Below are 19,588 nucleotides of genomic sequence, written 5' to 3'. Positions count from 1 at the left end.
GGATTTGACAGCTGGCGAGTTTGTGTTGCTTCAACAGGTTAGCAAGCCTTGAGATCCTAGCAACTGTTTCCCCTCATTCTTTTGTTTCGCAAACGCACGCAAATATCATTCAATTAACGAGAGTGAAAATTTATACTTTTGAAAGTTGGAAATAATTAATTAGAACCTATAACGTGATAATATAGCATCATTAAAATCTCATTTTCGAGGATGATAAAATCGAGGGGTACAATTCCACGAAATTAGTAGTGAGTGGTAGTTGTAAATTTTTGATTTAAAAAGTACGCTCTAGCAGTATTCGGCCAAACGACCGATCAGGGATTACGAAATCAGCTTTCGAAATTTATGGATTGGCACTGTACAACGCCGCTCTTCGTATCACTAAAGAAACATGCCATTGTTAAGTAAAACAACTAATCGAATCTTTTAGCATTTATTCTTGAAAATATCACTGGTGCAACTTATATTATGATTTGAAAAGTTGCTTCATGTGGTTCGTTTTTCTTTTCCTATGTGGTTTTACACGTAGTGCAGAACATTCCTTAATTGCAAACCATATATTTAAACTTCTTAGTTTCATGTCGACCTCAGCTGAAAATGTTTTACGAGATGAAAAAAGCACGATGGTAGTCGGTCACATCACACAATCTCCTGTTTTCACTACCGAAAATAAAATTCCACTAAGGGTGTGATTCCCAATATGCATTTATCCTTTGCAGAGAATACAACGTAATCCTGAAATGAAACAACTGAAACTATGTTTGAATCTAATACAAAGACAGCAACTGTTTCGTACCTGTAGTTGAGCTATCACTCGAAGAAAAGAAATTTAATAAATCGCAATAATAAACAATCATGTTACTAAGGAAACAATAGCAACCGTGGGAGAGGAACATTGCATCAACAAACTCACCAGTTTTCTAACTGGCCAGTTCTCATTTTTTTTCCCCACTTCCACTTCCCCCTTGCATCCACTGACTGCTTAGATTGTTGTACCTTCATATAAATACCTTGATTCACACTGTATCAGTTGGCAAAGGCGTCAAGTTGTTATTGAAGAAAACGGCAATCGTCGATAGAGCGTATGCGGGGAAATATTTTAAGATAGTCCGCGTAAGACAATCGTAGTCCTTTAAGCGCCAAATTCACATCGTTGAAATACAGGAGAAATATTAGGGGGCCCAGGTGGCTTCCTTGAGGGAAGTGTCAGGTCAGGTCCTGGATTGAATGATGTTTTAAGTTGGGAAGCAGCGTCGGCTATCATCGATTCATCAATTAGCCCATTGACGGCAAGGTTGACTTGGTCCGCATTCAACGTTTCGGTGGAAAACATTTCGGCGAATTTGGCACCGAATAGTTGACAGATCTCTGAAGTTGATGATCCCGATCGGCCGTTGTATAACATTGATGAGGGCAAGCCAAACTCTTTACGCTGCTCATTCACAAAATTTCAAAAAAGATTTCGGATTAGCTCTCAGTTTTCGTTGAATTCCACGTTGATAAAGTGAGTAGGAGCGTTGACTCACGCGCTTATACTCCTTGTTCAATCTGAGGTATCGGTATTTTAGCTGAGGAGTGCGAGTGCTTGGTGTACTGGATGTACTGGATACTTGGTGTATTGTCGTAAGGCGGCTCGTTTTGTAGTTTTCAGTCGCCGAAGCTAGTTGGTCATCTAAGGGATACGCGTTTTTTTTTTTTTCGAAAATCCTGTTTCGGAACATGTCGATTGATAACGTAGGAGAGTACGTTCGAGAAGGTTTCCACTGCTGCATCTACATCTTCGGTGTCAAGAATAGTGTCCCAATCCAGGCTAGAAAGCAAAGCATTTTCTGTAACCACCAGAACTGATCGACAATGAGTTTCGATGAGATCATTGTCACGTACGCGATCTGGTGGTATGGGACCGTTCAAATATTACGTAACGCAACAGGGGGAGGGAGGTGGTCTTACATAGTGTTACGGTCCATACGAAAAATTAAAATTTTCCATGCAAAAGCTGTTACATGGAGGTGGGAGGGGGTCTAAAACAATGTGTCATTAGAACCGTAATCTTATATTCTTCGAACAACTCTAACGAAGTTTTGGCGGAAAAATCTGAAAACTATTTAAAATCAATGAAACAGTCATTCAAGTCATAGTGATAGTGCAGAAGTTTGGGTTCACCCCTGATTGTGATGCAAATCGTGCAAAAGTTTGGGATCACCTGAGCCGCCCATTTTTGTCAATATCTCTGCCATTTTTCAACCGCTTTTAAGAGTTCATAGCTTTTTCAATCACAAGTAATGGTGCGTACATTTTGAGATTTCACAGAATTTCCGCGTTTAAAGTAAGTTCAGGTGAACCCAAACTTTTGCACGATGACTTGAATGACTGTTACTTTGATTTTGAATAGTTTTCAGATTTTTCGCCAAAACTTCGCAAGTGTTTTTCAATGAATATAAGATTACGGTTCTAATGACACATTGATTTAAAATTTTGCCCGATCCATTGCTGAGGATTTCAGTCATGTTTTTTGAAAAATGTATCAGCTTTAAGTAAAAATTTAGTATAAAAAATTCAAAAACTGTTTTTGGAAAGATACCTACGAAGTAAGAATATTGTCTGTTTCATTCACAACAACTTTCGAACAGACTGAAAAAAAAATCGTCGCCAGCAAACCAATCAAAGGAGGTTATTTCCTTTGTGTTGGCATGACTGGTGAAACGTCAAATGCCAGAAAATAAATCAAAGGAGGTGATTTCCCATTATGTTGGTAAGACTGGTGAAACGTCAAATTCACAGCGGTTGCTTGGCTGGCGACGGTTACACCGGCGACGACTACTAATCGTCGCATCCGATAGGGTGCGAAATTTACAATAACTCATTGTTTTTCAAATGTGCCCATAGAGAGTTTCAATTTGACGTGTAATCACAGAGATATAGACAAAACACTTTTGTATGTTTTTTAGGGGATGAACCCAAACTTATGCACGTGAATGTATGTATCCAAAGCTAAATGTGAACCTGATTGTTATTAGCGCCATCTAGCGGATAAATTCATAATCGTATTTGTCGCTGCCAGATAGCCTCTGAACTACTGAGCAACTTTGCCGAAGGCACCAACCTTTTTGATCAACATGAACTTGAGATATCCTTTGGATGATGACCAATTTTGATATCCCAAGACAACTCCGGGTGGCTATAGAGCATAGCCTTGTTTAGCATCTACATTGCACTGTTAATGTGATTGTTAAACGAAAATCTATCAGTATCTAGTAACTTATAGTCTATGAATATGGTATAAATATTTTGCTACAAACCATGAATTGGATACCGTGCTTGGGATAGAAGGATTTTTCAGTATCTACTCGAAAACTAAACTGAACGCTCAAAAATGTTAATAGATTATAATTAATCTTGTCCTTCTGCTCCTAACCCAATTAGAGATATAGATACACTTTGAAATTTTAATGAACTCAGGCTTAGAATTATAAGTCACAATCAACTACAACAAAATCAAACATCTTATTTCGTTGCACAATCGAAAGAGTTCAAACATATTAAACAAATCTCCCCAAGAAATAAACAAATTGCTAGGATTCAATTGGTTAGAGGTCGATTTTTATTGCATGGGTTTATTATGTTAAGTTGTTAGTGATAAATTACACTTGCATGTTTATATAGAAAGACTTGCTCTTGTAGACTTTGAATCAAAGTCTAAAGCAATTTTCGGCATTTTTTCCTTTTTGCTAAAAAAAAACAATCAAATAACTCGAGACAACTTTATGTTAAATCAAGAAAAAAAACCGACGATTAACCAATGAACCAGGTTTGCGAACAAAATCAAAATGAATATATGTTTTTATGTATATATATGGACTAGTGCACGAGTTCACTATTTGACTTTTTAGCGGTGCCGTGTTATTTATGTGACCATGGAAACTAGTGAATTCGGCACCACTCAATAGTCAAATAAGAGAACTCGTGCATCGGTCCATTGCAGTTGGTTGCAGTCTCTTCTATATTGATTGTAGGTTCTTAGAATCAAAATTAATTGAAAGAAATATATTAACTACAGAGGGATTCCACGATTCTGATCGACCATTTCAAAAATATCTGAAACTTTGCACAGTTTTTCAGTTCCATCTAAATCGTCATTTTCCGATATCAAATCTTCAAGTTGAGTCACGACTAACTTTTCAAAAGGGTGTATGTGAAAATGGTTCAAAATATTCAAAAAGCTGCACAGCAAAAACGGTTCGTTCGATTGTTAGACAACTAAAGAAACAAAGTTAGACAACTAAATAAAGATTCCAAAAAAAATACACACAGTAAAATAAAATTTTTTTTTTGCATTAAAAACATCTCAAAACCCTATCGGAATACCAACGTATTTTTTTGAGGGAAAACGGTCCATTATGTTAGCTATCTACCATAAAAATTTGGTGATGGTAAGCCAATAAACAAAAAAGTGATGACATTTCAAATATTTCACAAAATTGACACTTAGTGAAATTTTTTTTTTTTTTTCATTGTTAATTTTTTTTAGGACCGCAGTTTGTTGCTGAATTTTTTGTTAAGGGTACCACATGAGGTTAACAAGTTGTTTTCATATTTTATTTAATTATTCATAACTATTATAGCATCTATTAGAAAGTTAGACGCGATCCAGTGTTGTGATCTAAAGTCTTGATAGTGTCATATTTTTTATTGTACGTAGCTGAAGAAAAATTCTCTCAATAGTGTTGAAACCTTTTGATAAAAGAAACCTATAAGAAATCTAATATTGAAGAAAAAAGCTACAAAAAAAGTTTTCTATACAGGTATACGACTAGTTTACCTGCAAAAAGTTTACCTCGTAGAGAACAAGGCGGGTCTATACCCAGGTGATCTAGTATACGTAAAGCAGGTCGGTTTTCTCGGCGCTGGTTTTCTCCACAAAGTTAAAATCTGATTACACCTGGGTATAGACCCGCCTTTGTAGAGAATAGACTTTGTTAATCATATTTGGGAGAAAGCGAGTAACTTCAACAACATCAAAAACATGATAGGTACATACCATGAACATACTCACGAAAAAGCTAAAAATATACTACCACTATGGTTATAAAAGATTTAATTGTAAAATTTTTCTTCAGTCAAGCAAACGACACCAAACTAGTCAGTAAAAACTTAAAAGTGATTTTGTTTATTAAAATCTAACGAGCAACATGAGTAGTCGCTTTCTCAACTGTTGTAGGCCGTTTGCAGAAAAAAAGTGTTCGAAAGAGCTACGAAATCTCACCGAAAGCACCATAGATAAACGGAAAGCGGCTGGTTATGCTCCAATGTCTACATTGAATACAAATTTACGCATTTGTACGTCTTGCCGTTTAAACGTTGACAAACGGGCAATCTGTACATCATCGGTGGATCAGGTTGCAGGAAGTTCGAAAACAACAACAACTGAGGAATTACTAGATGCACCGACAACAACTGAGGAGTTACCAGAAGTACCAAGTGCAGATAGTCTTGCCACGGTACCATCAGCGACATCTGTTTCAACAAATCAATCAGAAGATGAGTGCATCCAGAAGGTCAACATCGAACGCTTCAACGAAGGGATAGCTGGAATAAAAGTGACTCCGATTAAATGGACGAAGATGGGTTACGTCAATTATCCCGAGAAAAAAAACCGTGAAATCAACGAAGCTGTACGAAGAAACCTCTTCAAATTAGGACCTGAGGATGTGAAAAATACAGACTACGATGAGGTAATTATGAATATGAAGGAAAGGTTCTCGAATCTAGCCACGACAAGGAAAGAAAAATTATTGATTTTGTCGATGCTGCCAAGCTCGTGGTCTATTCAAGACGCCATTGATGAGTTCAAAACCAATAGAAATACAGCAAAAGAGGCAAAACAATTCAAAAATAACTGTCTTGCAACCAAAAATGCTAGGTCGAGTACTTCATTAACAGATGAGACAAAAGAAAAAATAATTCAATATTTTGAAGACGATGAAGTAAGTAGAGCTATGTCTGGCCAAAAAGATTATGTATCTGTAAAAAAAGATGGAAAGCGTCAAGCAATCCAAAAACGATTAATGATGACTACTTTGAAAGAAGCGTATACACGCTTCAAGGAAATTAACGAAATTATTAAGGTAGGTTTTTCCTCATTTGCAAGCCTTCGTCCAAGGCAATGCAAGTTTCTATCCAATTCAGGAACACATAATGTTTGTGTGTGCACAACACACGAAAATATTAACCTAATCTTACATAGTTTGAAAAGAATCAATTTATCAAAGGATATTAAAATGTTAACTGGTAGTCTTTTGTGTGAAAATACAACATCAAATTGCTATCTACTATCTTGTTCGGATTGTCCAGATTCTTCATCATTGGAAAATACTTTATTCGCTGAGTTTGAAGAAAATTATATTGATCAGTTATCATTTGAGCAATGGGTGACCACGGATAGGTGTGACCTAGAAACTATTGTAAAACCTGTAGATGAGTTTGTGTCATTTTTTTGCTTGAAATTAGAAAGTTTATTTCCTCACGACTTTATTAAAACAGAGCAATCCCGCTTTTTAAAAAATACGAAAAATACATTACAAGATGGTGAATTTTTAGTCATTTGTGATTTTTCTGAAAACTATAGCTTTGTATTGCAAGATGAAGTGCAGTCCCATCACTGGAACGTACAACAAGCTACAATTCATCCATTCGTTATTTATTTCAATGGAAGTACGCAAATTGAACATTTTAGTTTTATTGTAATTTCCGAAGATTTAAGACACGACTCAGTATCTGTAAATTTGTTCATTGCCAAAATGATTAACTTTTTACGCGTTGATAAGGATAAAGAAATCAGAAAGATATATTTCATGTCTGATGGAGCAGCATCGCAGTACAAAAACCGTAAGAATTTTTCGAGCCTATGTCAATTTAAATCAAAGTACGGAATTGATGCAGAATGGCATTTCTTTGCTACGTCACATGGCAAAGGTCCTTGTGATGCTATTGGAGGAACCATAAAGCGCATGGCCACAAGAGCAAGTTTAGCCAAAGAACGTGAGCATCCAATTAAAACTGCAAAAGAACTATTTGATTGGGCGAATCGCAGAAAAGAAGAAGATTTAACAAAATTATCATTTTGTTTTACTACTACTGAAGAGTACGAATTAACGGCATCAGAGCTCAGCGAGCAATATAATAACGCGAAAACGATCCAAGGAACCCAAAAATTTCACTGTTTCATTCTATTGTTAGAAAATAAAATTAAAGCAAAACTATACTCGAACTGTACTGATAATGATGCAAAAGTGTTCGATATTGTAAAAAAAATGAATAACAATAAATAAATAAATAAATTTAATACTTATTTATTTATTGCTCAAAAAAATGTTTTCATGATCTCATAACGCATACCCAAATCCAAAACTTTTAAAGTTTATATATAACATTTAGAAACTCATCGATCATACTCTAAAAAAAATATCCTGGTAAAAAAAAATTATTTTCTTGTAATCTGTTAATTCATTTTAATTTATACATATATACATATACATATAATATTTATACATATACATAATATTTATACATATAATATACATAATACTAATGAATACATGAAAACGACTTGTTTAATTCACGCAAGGCCCTTAACAATAAAATCAGCAACAAACTGCGGTTCCCGTAATAATTTACACCGAAAAAAAAAATTTTTTTTTTTCTACTGAATGTGAAAATTGTGACATGTTTGAAATGTCATAACTTTTTTGTTTATTGGTTTACCATCACCAAACTTTTATGGTAGATAGCTAATATAATGGACCGTTTTCCCTCAAAAAATTACGTTGGTATTCCGATAGGGTTTTGAGATATTTGAGATTTTGTGTCAAAAATTATGTTTTTTAATGCAAAAAATTTTTTTTTTACTGTGTGTATTTTTTTTTGGAATCTTTATTTAGTTGTCTAACTTTGTTTCTTTAGTTGTCTAACAATCGAACGAACCGTTTTTGCTGTGCAGCTTTTTGAATATTTTTGAACCATTTTCACATACACCCTTTTGAAAAGTTAGTCGTGACTCAACTTGAAGATTTGATATCGGAAAATGACGATTTAGATGGAACTGGAAAACTGTGCAAAGTTTCAGCTCAATAGAAAAAAATGAATTAAAAAATTTACCAAATTTTGGTGTTGTTGCTTGGAATCACTCTACAGCGCTGTCTACGGTAGAAATTTAATTGGAACCGTTTTCCCATTTACTTAATCAATGGATTCCTTGCCAACTTTCACAACTTCTTCTTGGTGTCTAAATACAGTTTTTAGAGGGTGTAACTTAACATTTTTACAGAATAATTTTTCTCATAAAAAATGGCGCACCCTTATAAAGATATTAACTCTTAGCTCTGGGGAATCGAGACCCGAAAAGATCCGGCGGAACTCGAACCCACGACCTTCAATATGGTCCAGCTGACCAGCTGCGTGCTTACCGCTACGGCTATTAAGATCCCAACATTTCTTCATCGACGCCTGCCATTTGCAGACTGAAAACCATTTTGTGCTAACATCCAATCAATCAGTTGTATCTTTTGATAAATTTTCCTTCTCTCTAGGCATCGATTAATGCGCAACAGTTACTATTGTTGTTCATACTATTGCGTACACTTACAATTACTGCACAGCAGCACTCCTTCCAGCCACAAACATAAATTCGATGGCTCGGAACAAGACAACGCGGGTAGACACCATTGGCAACCGGATGCCTTGGAACCTGTAAGATTTATTACTGCATGTTTACCAGTGTGCTTCGCACATAAATGAGATAATTTTCTCTGTGTGTCCGATGGAAACAAGCAGCCAGCCGCAAACACCTACCATCCCACGTTGATCTCGCCTTCCAGCATTGCGCCTCCCGGAAGCTAACATTAGTAACTGCCCACTCTTGTTGGTTGGTTGGTTGGTTGGAGAACATCGTGTCGGTATAGTGGGGCAAGGGATACTTTCGAAATGATTTCATCGTACTTGCCACACTGTATGAAGCTCTCAACCCTACAAAATGTATATGTACTGTAGCGAGTGGTTCTCGAATAATAGATCTACGGAGGATATAAGTGCAACCCATAAAATTTTGCATCATTCGTTATACAAACAAATCTAAAAACTTAAATACAAAACGCGAGCAGTCGTTTTATTATTCAATAGATTGGATCAAGCCATAGGGTTATTTGAGAATTCAGCATGTTCCAGTAATAGTGGAGTTTTATAATTTCTGTTCCTATCATAATGATTTATATATATATATATATATATATTTTTTTTAATATCATTCCAAACATTACATTCATTTCTTATATCTAGGTGTTCTGTGTTATTAGACAACACTATCATCCTAATTTGGTAAAACAAATTTAAGATTTAATTAACATTTTGTTAACAACATATTACATTTCATTTGCCGTAGCAGTTCAGATTTTTTACAGGTGAGTTGATTTCACCTGCTTATAAGAGAAAAAAAAACCCTTTGAATATACTTAACCTAACTTAACCTAAACATATAACGCATTAATCGTGGCAATAGATTGTAACGATTTTTGCCTGAAATTATTGATTATTTTATTTGACATGTGTTCCAATGTTTCAACATTGGATATTCTATGTAACTCATTGGTACTATACCAGGGAGGAAGCCTCAGAATCATTTTCAAAATTTTATTTTGAATTCTCTGCAGAGCTTTCTTCCTGGTATTACAACAGCTAGTCCATATTGGTGCAGCATACAACATGGCTGGCCTGAAAATTTGTTTGAATATCAAAAGCTTGTTCTTAAGACAAAGTTTTGATTTTCTATTAATAAGGGGATAAAGACATTTTACATATTTATTACATTTGGCTTGAATGCCCTCAATGTGATTTTTGAAAGTTAAATTTTTAACAAGCATGAGCCCTAGATACTTAACTTCATCTGACCAATTTATTGGAAGGGTCTCATCGTGACAACATGTCTACTTGAAGGTTTCAAATAAAGAGCTTTTGGTTTATGTGGGAATATTATTAGTTGAGTTTTGGAAGCATTAGGAGAAATCTTCCATTTTTGCAAGTATGAAGAAAAAATATCCAAACTTTTTTGCAATCGACTACAGATGACACGCAGGCTTTGACTTTTGGCGGAGAGGCCTGTGTCATCCGCAAACAAAGATTTTTGACATCCCTGAGGTAACTCAGGTAAGTCAGATGTGAAAATATTGTATAATATTGGTCCCAAAATGCTGCCTTGAGGAACACCAGCTCTTACAGGAAGTCTTTCAGATCTGGAGTTCTGATAATTGACCTGAAGTGTACGATTTGACAGATAACTTTGAATTATTCTAACAATGTATGTTGGAAAATTAAAGTTTTTTAAATTTACAATCAAACCTTCATGCCAAACACTGTCGAATGCTTTTTCTATGTCTAGAAGAGCAAGACCAGTAGAATAGCCTTCAGATTTGTTGGAACGGAGCAAATTTGTTACACGTAAAAGTTGATGAGTGGTCGAATGTCCATGGCGGAATCCGAACTGTTCATTGGCGAAAATTGAATTTTCGTTGATGTGGGCCATCATTCTGTTCAAAATAACCTTTTCAAAAAGTTTACTGATGTAGGAAAGCAAACTGATTGGACGATAGCTAGAAGCTTCTGCAGGATTTTTGTCTGGTTTTAAAATTGGAACAACCTTAGCATTTTTCCATTTGTCAGGAAAATATGCTAATTGAAAACATTTGTTAAATATATCAACTAGAAATGATAAGCTACTTTCTGGAAGTTTCTTGATGAGGATGTAGAAAATTCCATCATCGCCAGGAGCTTTCATATTTTTGATTTTTTTAATAATAGTTCTCACTTCTTCCAAATCAGTTTCCCAGGCATTTTCGAAAACGTTCTCTTGATTGAGAATATTTTCGAACTCCTGAGTAACTTCATTTTCAATTGGACTAGTAAGTCCTAAATTAAAATTGTGCGCACTTTCAAACTGCATAGCAAGTTTTTGAGCTTTTTCGCAATTAGTTAGTAATAATTTGTTTTCCTCTTTCAATGCCGGTATAGGCTTCTCAGGTTTTTTCAAGATTTTAGATAATTTCCAAAAGGGCCAGGGTCCAATTGAGAAATTTTACTTTCAAAATTTTTGTTTCTTAATTGAGCAAAACGCTTTTTGATTTCTTTCTGCAAATCCTGCCATATAATTTTCATAGCAGGATCGCGAGTGCGTTGAAATTGCCTTCTCCTCACGTTTTTAAGACGGATCAAGAGTTTAAGATCATCGTCTATAATCACGGATTCAAATTTTACTTCACATTTTGGAATTGCAATGCACCTGGCTTCAACAATTGAATTTGTTAAAGTTTCAAGAGCATATCAAGTTTTGTTTGTAAGGGAATATTAACATCAAGATTAGAGTCAACATACGTTTCATACATATTCCAGTCGGCTCGAAAATAATTGAAAGTGGAGCTTATAGGATTTAGAATCGCTTCTTGGGATATTTGAAATGTAACAGGGACATGATCAGAATCAAAATCAGCATGAGTAATCAGTTGGCTACAAAGATGACTAGAGTCGGTTAAGACCAAATCAATCGTGAATGAATTTCTAGAAGAGGAAAAACATGTGGGGCTATCAGGGTATTGAATTGAGAAATATCCTGAAGAGCACTCATCAAATAAAATTCTGCCGTTGGAATTACTTTGAGAATTGTTCCATGACCGATGTTTGGCATTAAAGTCACCAATGACAAAAAATTTTGACTTATTGCGAGTCAATTTTCGCAAGTTAGTTTGGAGCAAATTAACTTGCTGTCCAGAGCATTGAAAAGGCAAATAGGCAGCTATGAAAGTATATTTACCAAACTGTGTTTCAACAGAAACACTTAAAGTTTCAAAAACTTTAGTTTCTGTACGAAAACGACACTTTCCGCACGCGAAGAAGACACTAGGCAAGGTTACTTTCAAAAACACTTCACTTTATTGCACTACTTTAAACTTACACTTTACACTTTTCACTTTACTTATATCACTTGTACTTCACTTTTCGAATTTGAAAATATAACTGATTTTCAGCCGCGCACATCACGCGTATTTATATCCCGCACCACATGTTCTAGAAACGCGTAGAACATTTCCGCTGTTTCCAGGCGCAAATGATGACGACGATGACGGCGATGATGATTGATGATGCATGTGTATGCTGGACTGGCGACGGTCACTCACTGCGATGCGCTTGGTCACTCACTGGAAGGCGCTCAGTGAGTGTAGAGCTTGACAGACGTGCGATGCTGCTGCTGTTGTTGTTATTGCTGCCAACCGTGTGTGAGGGGGACTTTATACCCTTTGCGCAGTCTATCCGTGTGTTATGTGGGGTGATGGTGATTTGTAGGGAAATGCCGTTCAAATTGCTTCTGCTTTCTAAACATACCGCCGGCCTTGAAGGCTCGCCTTCAACAATGTGAGTCTGGATCGAGCAGGAGGCATATCTTCGAAACTGATCGTGTATATTCTTCATTTTCGTCATGGAAGAGTACTTCTCGAAGAATATCGGTTCTGTTATGACAACACCACATACCTTACGCGCCTCTGGAATATCCTCATTTCGAAGCTCGGGCTGTTCAGGCCAAAGTGATCGGTTCACAAGCCATGCTGGGCCATTCCACCAGAGCGTTGATTCCATAAGTTCTTCTGCTGCAAGTCCGCGTGATACTATGTCGGCTGGGTTGTCTTTTCCACTGATGTATCTCCAGTGACATCCAATAGTGGAGTTCTGAATTCCCTTGACTCTATTCGCCTCAAACTGTTTCCAGCGGTTTGAAGGTGCGGTAATCCATTGAAGCGTTAGCATGGAGTCCGTCCACAAAAAACAGCTGTCGACGCTCAATTCCACAGAATCTGGAACCTTTGTCAAGAGTTCAGACAATAAAACTGCTGCGCATAATTCCAACCGTGGCAGTGTAACCTTCTTCAATGGTACTACGCGTGATTTGGCACACAGCAGACGAAAGTATACATTTCCAGAAACGTCGACGGTTTTGACATAAATGCAGGCTCCATATGCGACCATGGAAGCGTCTGAGAACCCATGTATTTCTACGGCGATTGGCTGTAGACATCCAAACGTCCATCGGTCGATTCGAAGATTTTGAAGATGCCGCAGACTATCATAGAATTGCTGCCACTTCTGCACGATATGGTCTGGGAGTGGGTCATCCCAGGAGACATTTAAGAGCCAAAGTTGCTGCATCAAAGTTTTAGCTGATACGATGATCGGTGCTATCAATCCCACGGGATCATACAGAGATGCAATCGCAGAAAGAATGGTACGTTGAGAGTAAACCTGGAACTGTTTTAGATGGATACGGTATGTCAACTGATCATTCCTGGTGTCCCAGCTCAATCCCAGAGACTTGACGATTTCGCCGTCGTCAATCTCACACATTGTGCCTTTTTCCACCAAGCTTTCCGGTAAATCCTTCAGCAATTCTGGATCATTACTACTCCACTTCCTCAGCTCAAAACCGCCCTTATGCAGCACTGCGAGCAACTCATCTCTCGTTTTCAGTAAAGCCTGTTTGCTGTTTGATCCATCTAATAAGTCGTCCACGTAGAATCGTTTGCAAAGAGAACGACAGGCATTCGGATAGGTGTCTTTCTCGTCTGCGGCTAGCTGGTGCAGCGTACGAACAGCAAGAAATGGAGCAGCGCGTGTACCGTATGTCACTGTGTTCAGCTGATACACCTTCAGTGGTTGTGATGGTGTTTCTCTCCACAGTATTCGCTGTAAATTCGATGATTGCTGGTCTACTCGAATCTGCCGATACATCTTGGCAATGTCATCTGTGACAACATATCTCCAACATCTGAATCCCAACAAAAGCGAGAACTGATCTGCTTGGATGTTCGGCCCAGTCATCATAATATCGTTGAGTGAAAAACCTGATGATGTTTTGCTGGATGCGTCGAAAACAGTCCTTAGCTTAGTTGTAGTACTCGTTGGCTTAAGGATTGCATGATGAGGGAGGTAATTTATTAACAAACCCACCTCTTCCAAGCCGTCAGGAACAACACTCATGTGTCCAGAAGATTCGTACTCTCTCATGAAATCTGTATACATTTCTCGAAGTTGGTCGTTTCCATGTAGCCTGCGCTCTAAAGCATGGAATCTTCGTAGGGCTTGTTCCTTAGAATCACCAAGCATTGAAGGAGGCTGAGACAATGGGATCTTCACCTCGTACCTTCCGTCTGATAAGCGTCTGACGTGTTCGAGATAGTGTTTTTCTGCTGGATCCAATTTGGCCTCACCATTTACTCCAACTTGCAGCTCCTCTACTTTCCAGAACTTTTCCAATTGTTGCAGCAGATCAGCATCAGTCATCGAAGTAACCACATTCGATTGCACGTGATCCCGCGAATACTGCTTGCAGCTTCCGGAAACTACCCAGCCTAGCTCAGTGTTCCACAGAATGAAGTCACCAACTTCAATCTTTTCCGGAAGTAAAAGCTTGAAGAAAAGCTTGGCTCCCAGTAGAACATCGATTCTTCCTGGTCTGCTGAATGTCGGATCTGCCAACTCTTCTCTTCTAGTGGAAAAACTATCGCATTGAATGTTGTCAGATGGTAACACATTCGTGATCTTGTTCATCACCAGCAGTGGAACGTTAAACTGCTTTCCGTTCACACGAGACTCGATAGTAGCCGTCACCTGCCTTCCAACTTGAGCTTCTACTCCACTTACTCCGTGGACGGTGATCGATGTATTGCATTCCTTCAACCGAAGTTTCCGAGCAAAAGCTTGCGTTATGAAATTCGGTTGTGATCCGGAATCCAACAGCACGCGACACGGTAATTTGCTCCCAGCTCGATCGTAGATGCAGACCATAGCAGTAGCCAAAATATCACTCGATGCTTGCATGGTGTGATTTGCCTGACTCGCCATACTCGCATTAACGATGCGCTGATCCTGAGGAACAGATTCTGACAACGATGACACGTGGCTAGATGGCCGTTGTTCCTGCTGATGATGTTGCTGTCCATGTAGTAAGGTGTTGTGCTTTTCGCTGCAGGACTTACAACCTCTGGATTCGCATTTACTTACTACATGCTTGGACGAGAAACAGTTGTAGCACAGCTTCCACTTTCTCACCTCGTCGAATCTAGCTTCTGGACTCATGGCTATGAACTTCTTGCAATTCCACAGTGGATGGTTTTGACCATTCTCACAGATTTTACAGCCAGTAGAACTCGTAGAAGCATGAGATAGCTGTGGCTTGAAACGACTGGATTTGCGAAGCTCTTCTTTGTCCGTTGCCAACGCCTCTAGTGTGTGACATCTACCGTTGATGAATTTGACGATGTCTTCGTATTTTGGTGACTCCTCTTGTTGGGTTTGGGTTTCCCAATCACGACGTGATGTGCTATCGAGTTTGCTGGAGATCAGGTACACCAAAATCGTGCTCCATTGATCGGTTGGCTCACCAAGTTGCTTCAGTGCATTGATGTTTCGCTGGCACTCAGTCAACAAGCGACGCAACTCCTTCGGCGAATCTTGTGACACTTGCTTCGTGGTGAACAATGCCTTCAGATGTTTCTGCTTGATTACCCGGCGATTCTCGAACCTCTCAATCAGCAAATCCCAGGCCACTCGGTAATTGGCATCGGTGATGTCCATCGCATCCAACATGCACGCTGCTTCCTCTTTGAGGCTCGACTTTAAGTATAACAACTTCTGAACGTCAGACAGTTGCGTGTTTCTGTCGATAAGCGCCTCAAAAGCATCGCGAAACGCTGGCCAACCGAGATAATCACCGCTGAACGTTGGCAATTCCAATGTAGGCAATCGTACAGCTACTGGTTGTTGCACCATGGGGAATTGCTGGTGGTGAATAGGCATCAAGGCCTGGCCTCTGTGCACGTTTGCAGCCGCTATTGCTGGACCCTGCATCCTCTCGATGATGGAACGCAATGCAGCTCTTGCGTTCATGCACCTTTCCTCAAAGGTGGCACGCTTTTCTTCTTCCTCTTCAACGTTTACTCCTTCCTCCGCGTCGATGGCAGTTTGCACGGTGTCGTACTCATCCCAGCACTGATTGACGACATCCAGTCGTGCCTGAACCAACTCTGCTGTGATTCCGGGCTTGGATTCGATGTCTCGGATGAACACTTCGATCCGTGTCAGGCGTCCGAGAATGACTCCACGCTGTCGTTTAAGCTCCGTCATGCCGAAAGCTGTTGCGATACGTCGTTCCAAACTGTTCCTAAATGCAAATGTACCGCCGGCCGGTGACGCCGTTGAAATCCTCAGCTGCTTGTGTCTGACTGGATTAACAACCGACGACTGACGCGCGCCGAAGCACTAAAATCGGGCACTGTAGCTGTCTTGCTACCAAGTAAACCGACGAACGACGAACTAGTCGACTGGTCGAGACCCACAGTTCCGCTGACTGCGACGGACACTGTCACGACGGTCCCGCGACTATCACACTTTCGCGCACACTAAAACGACTCGCGACGCGACTACTTACACTACGACCGAACGCGACTGACGCGAAACTTGCCTTGCCTTCTGACTTACTAGATCCGCGCGATCCGGTTCGAAGGACCAAATGTACGAAAACGACACTTTCCGCACGCGAAGAAGACACTAGGCAAGGTTACTTTCAAAAACACTTCACTTTATTGCACTACTTTAAACTTACACTTTACACTTTTCACTTTACTTATATCACTTGTACTTCACTTTTCGAATTTGAAAATATAACTGATTTTCAGCCGCGCACATCACGCGTATTTATATCCCGCACCACATGTTCTAGAAACGCGTAGAACATTTCCGCTGTTTCCAGGCGCAAATGATGACGACGATGACGGCGATGATGATTGATGATGCATGTGTATGCTGGACTGGCGACGGTCACTCACTGCGATGCGCTTGGTCACTCACTGGAAGGCGCTCAGTGAGTGTAGAGCTTGACAGACGTGCGATGCTGCTGCTGTTGTTGTTATTGCTGCCAACCGTGTGTGAGGGGGACTTTATACCCTTTGCGCAGTCTATCCGTGTGTTATGTGGGGTGATGGTGATTTGTAGGGAAATGCCGTTCAAATTGCTTCTGCTTTCTAAACAGTTTCAAATGACGAAAACAGTTGATGTTTTATACGCCTATGAATGATGATTGCAACTCCCCCAAGTCGATCATTACGATAAACAAAAAAGTTAGGATCTCTTTTGAGTTTGGGTCCAGGTTTTAAATACGTTTGGGTAATAACTGCTATATGCACGTTATTAACCGTAAGAAAATTAAAAAGCTCGTCCTCTTTACCATTCAGAGAACGAGCATTCCAATTTAAAATATTTAAATTATTATTTGGATCCATTAGAAAAACGTAATCCAATAACAATTTGATTTGTAAATTTTACACCTACTTGGACTGCTTCAGTCATAGTGGTGGCTTTGAACATTGCATCAATCATTAGATTCAATTCTTCAGTTAGAAAATTAAAATCAGAGGCAGACATGTCATGTGATTTCCCATTAGAATTTCCGGTAGACGAAGAAGCGGAATTACCTGTGGCGGTAGGGTTTTTTCCATTTGATTTGAAACAAGTAGAATGGGTACCCATGGATCGAACAGGGGAGGAGTTCAAATTTCCTGCTACGATATCGGCAATGGATTTTCCGTAGGTAGATACATTCGAAATTGAAAGATTCGAACGGCTACCCGACGGATTAAAATTAGTTTGTGAATGAGCATGATTATGATCTTCCTGATGGGTATGATTCATGATCAAGCGATCGTTAACTGAAAAATGAGCATTGTTCGATACTCTACCAGGCAAATTGCGGAAACGACCGTTATCGTAACGGATATTATCTTTCATCTGCCTGGCACGAGCCTCAATGACCCTTTTTCGTGAAGGGCATTCCCAAAAGTTAGCTTTATGAGGGCCCTTGCAATTGGCGCGTTCAAACTTTCTGGTATCTTCTTTCACAGGACAGACGTCCTTAGCGTGAGAAGAACCTCCGCAAATCATGCATTTAGCATCCATGCGACAATTTTTTGTACCATGACCACACTTTTGGCACCGACGGCACTGAGTGGGGTTCTGGTAATTTCCTCCAGGTTTCTGGAAATGTTCCCATGTCACACGGACATCGAACATAAGTTTCGCTTTTTCTAAAGCTTTAATATTATTTAGTTCTTTTTTGTTAAAGTGAACTAAATAATATTCTTGAGAAAGCCCGTTCCGAACAATGCCAGATTGGGTTCTCTTTTTCATAATGATTACTTGGCCTGGGGAAAATCCAAGTAAATCATTAATTCCATTTTTGATCTCTTCAGGTGACTTATAGTCACTTGAGAGACCTTTCAAGACAACTTTGAACAAACGTTCAGTTTTGTCGTCATAAGTAAAAAAATTGTGCTTCTTCTCTTCAAGATGTCTGAGAAGAAGTTCACGATCTTTAAGAGTTTCCGGCAAAACGCGACAGTCTCCTTTCTTTGCGATTTGGAAGGAAACCTTGATTCCCCTAATGGAGTTCAAGATCTCCTGCCTAAATCCCCCAAATTCGGAACAACTGACCACGATAGGCGGCACTCTTTGCTTCCTCACTTGAATCAAAGAGCCTGGGCTAGAGGCTGCTTCGATTTGGTGTTCAGAAAATTTGTCTAGAGCATCGAACTGATTGCTCATTTCGATACAATTATTCATTTCACCCTTGGAAGAAAGTTCGCATTCCGGGGAAGCGTCCTTTCTTCCATTCTTGCCACGTGTAGTGACAGTTTTAAAACCCACTTTTTTGGAAGGAAGTAGTGAATTCAGAGATTCACCCTTCCTTTTGTTAGTTGTTGATACCATGTTTAGTTAAGAAACGAAAGAAGACGTGACCTCCTGAGAGGTTTTTTCCCAAGACGGTGTCCAAGAAGGATTACCACCGCTAGCTTTCGCCAACGGGTCCAACGAAAAATCGAAGGCACGGGTCCAAACAAGGATCGTAAAGGGATCAATAGTAGAAAAAATAGTACTGAAAAGTACTGTTTTAGTAGCACTGAAAAGTACCGTTTTTAATTTTAGCACTGAAAAGTACTGTTCATGTAGCACTGAAAAGTACTGATTTATTGCTTTAGGTAGTTTTTAAGAAAATTTCCAAGAGCAGAGAGAATTCGTGTACGCACAGCACGAAGGTACGATGCGCACTGTTAATGATTTATATTGATTTTCCATTTAAACACACTATTATAGGAACGCACCATATTACTGGTGCAAATGAAGTGTTTCTATAAGCACTTACACAGTTATTAACTGAGAGCTTTCTTTGTTAATTGACCATTTTTGCTTGTGTATATTGTGTGGAAGGTTCGAAGATACTGTATGCCCTGAGAAGTCGAGAAAATTTCCTTTACAAAAAAAACCTCGACCAGCCTGGCTTAAACCCACGACCCATAGCTTGGTCGTGCTGAATGGCTGCGTGTTTATCGCTACAGCTATCTGGGCCCCTAGATGAATACATCGTGATAAATCTATATTTCAAAACTCATGTGTCCAGACATATCACATGTTATAAGAAGGTATGCTTGAAATGTTCCGTATCAACTAG

General features: G+C 39.0%; 1 long non-coding RNA gene across 1 annotated transcript; it reads right to left on the bottom strand.

Moving 5' to 3' along the window:
• Positions 1–606: 606 nt before the first annotated feature.
• LOC110675379 lies at positions 607–910 on the bottom strand. The gene is made up of 2 exons (XR_002499429.1): positions 797–910; positions 607–735 (listed from the first exon to the last, which is right to left on the bottom strand). It is a non-coding gene; the product is annotated as an uncharacterized LOC110675379 (long non-coding RNA).
• Positions 911–19,588: the final 18,678 nt, after the last annotated feature.

The sequence above is a fragment of the Aedes aegypti genome, chromosome 2 (assembly GCF_002204515.2).
Source record: "Aedes aegypti strain LVP_AGWG chromosome 2, AaegL5.0 Primary Assembly, whole genome shotgun sequence".
In the NCBI taxonomy this organism is placed as follows: Eukaryota; Metazoa; Arthropoda; class Insecta; order Diptera; family Culicidae; genus Aedes; species Aedes aegypti.
This window is presented reverse-complemented; position numbering and strand designations above follow the sequence as displayed.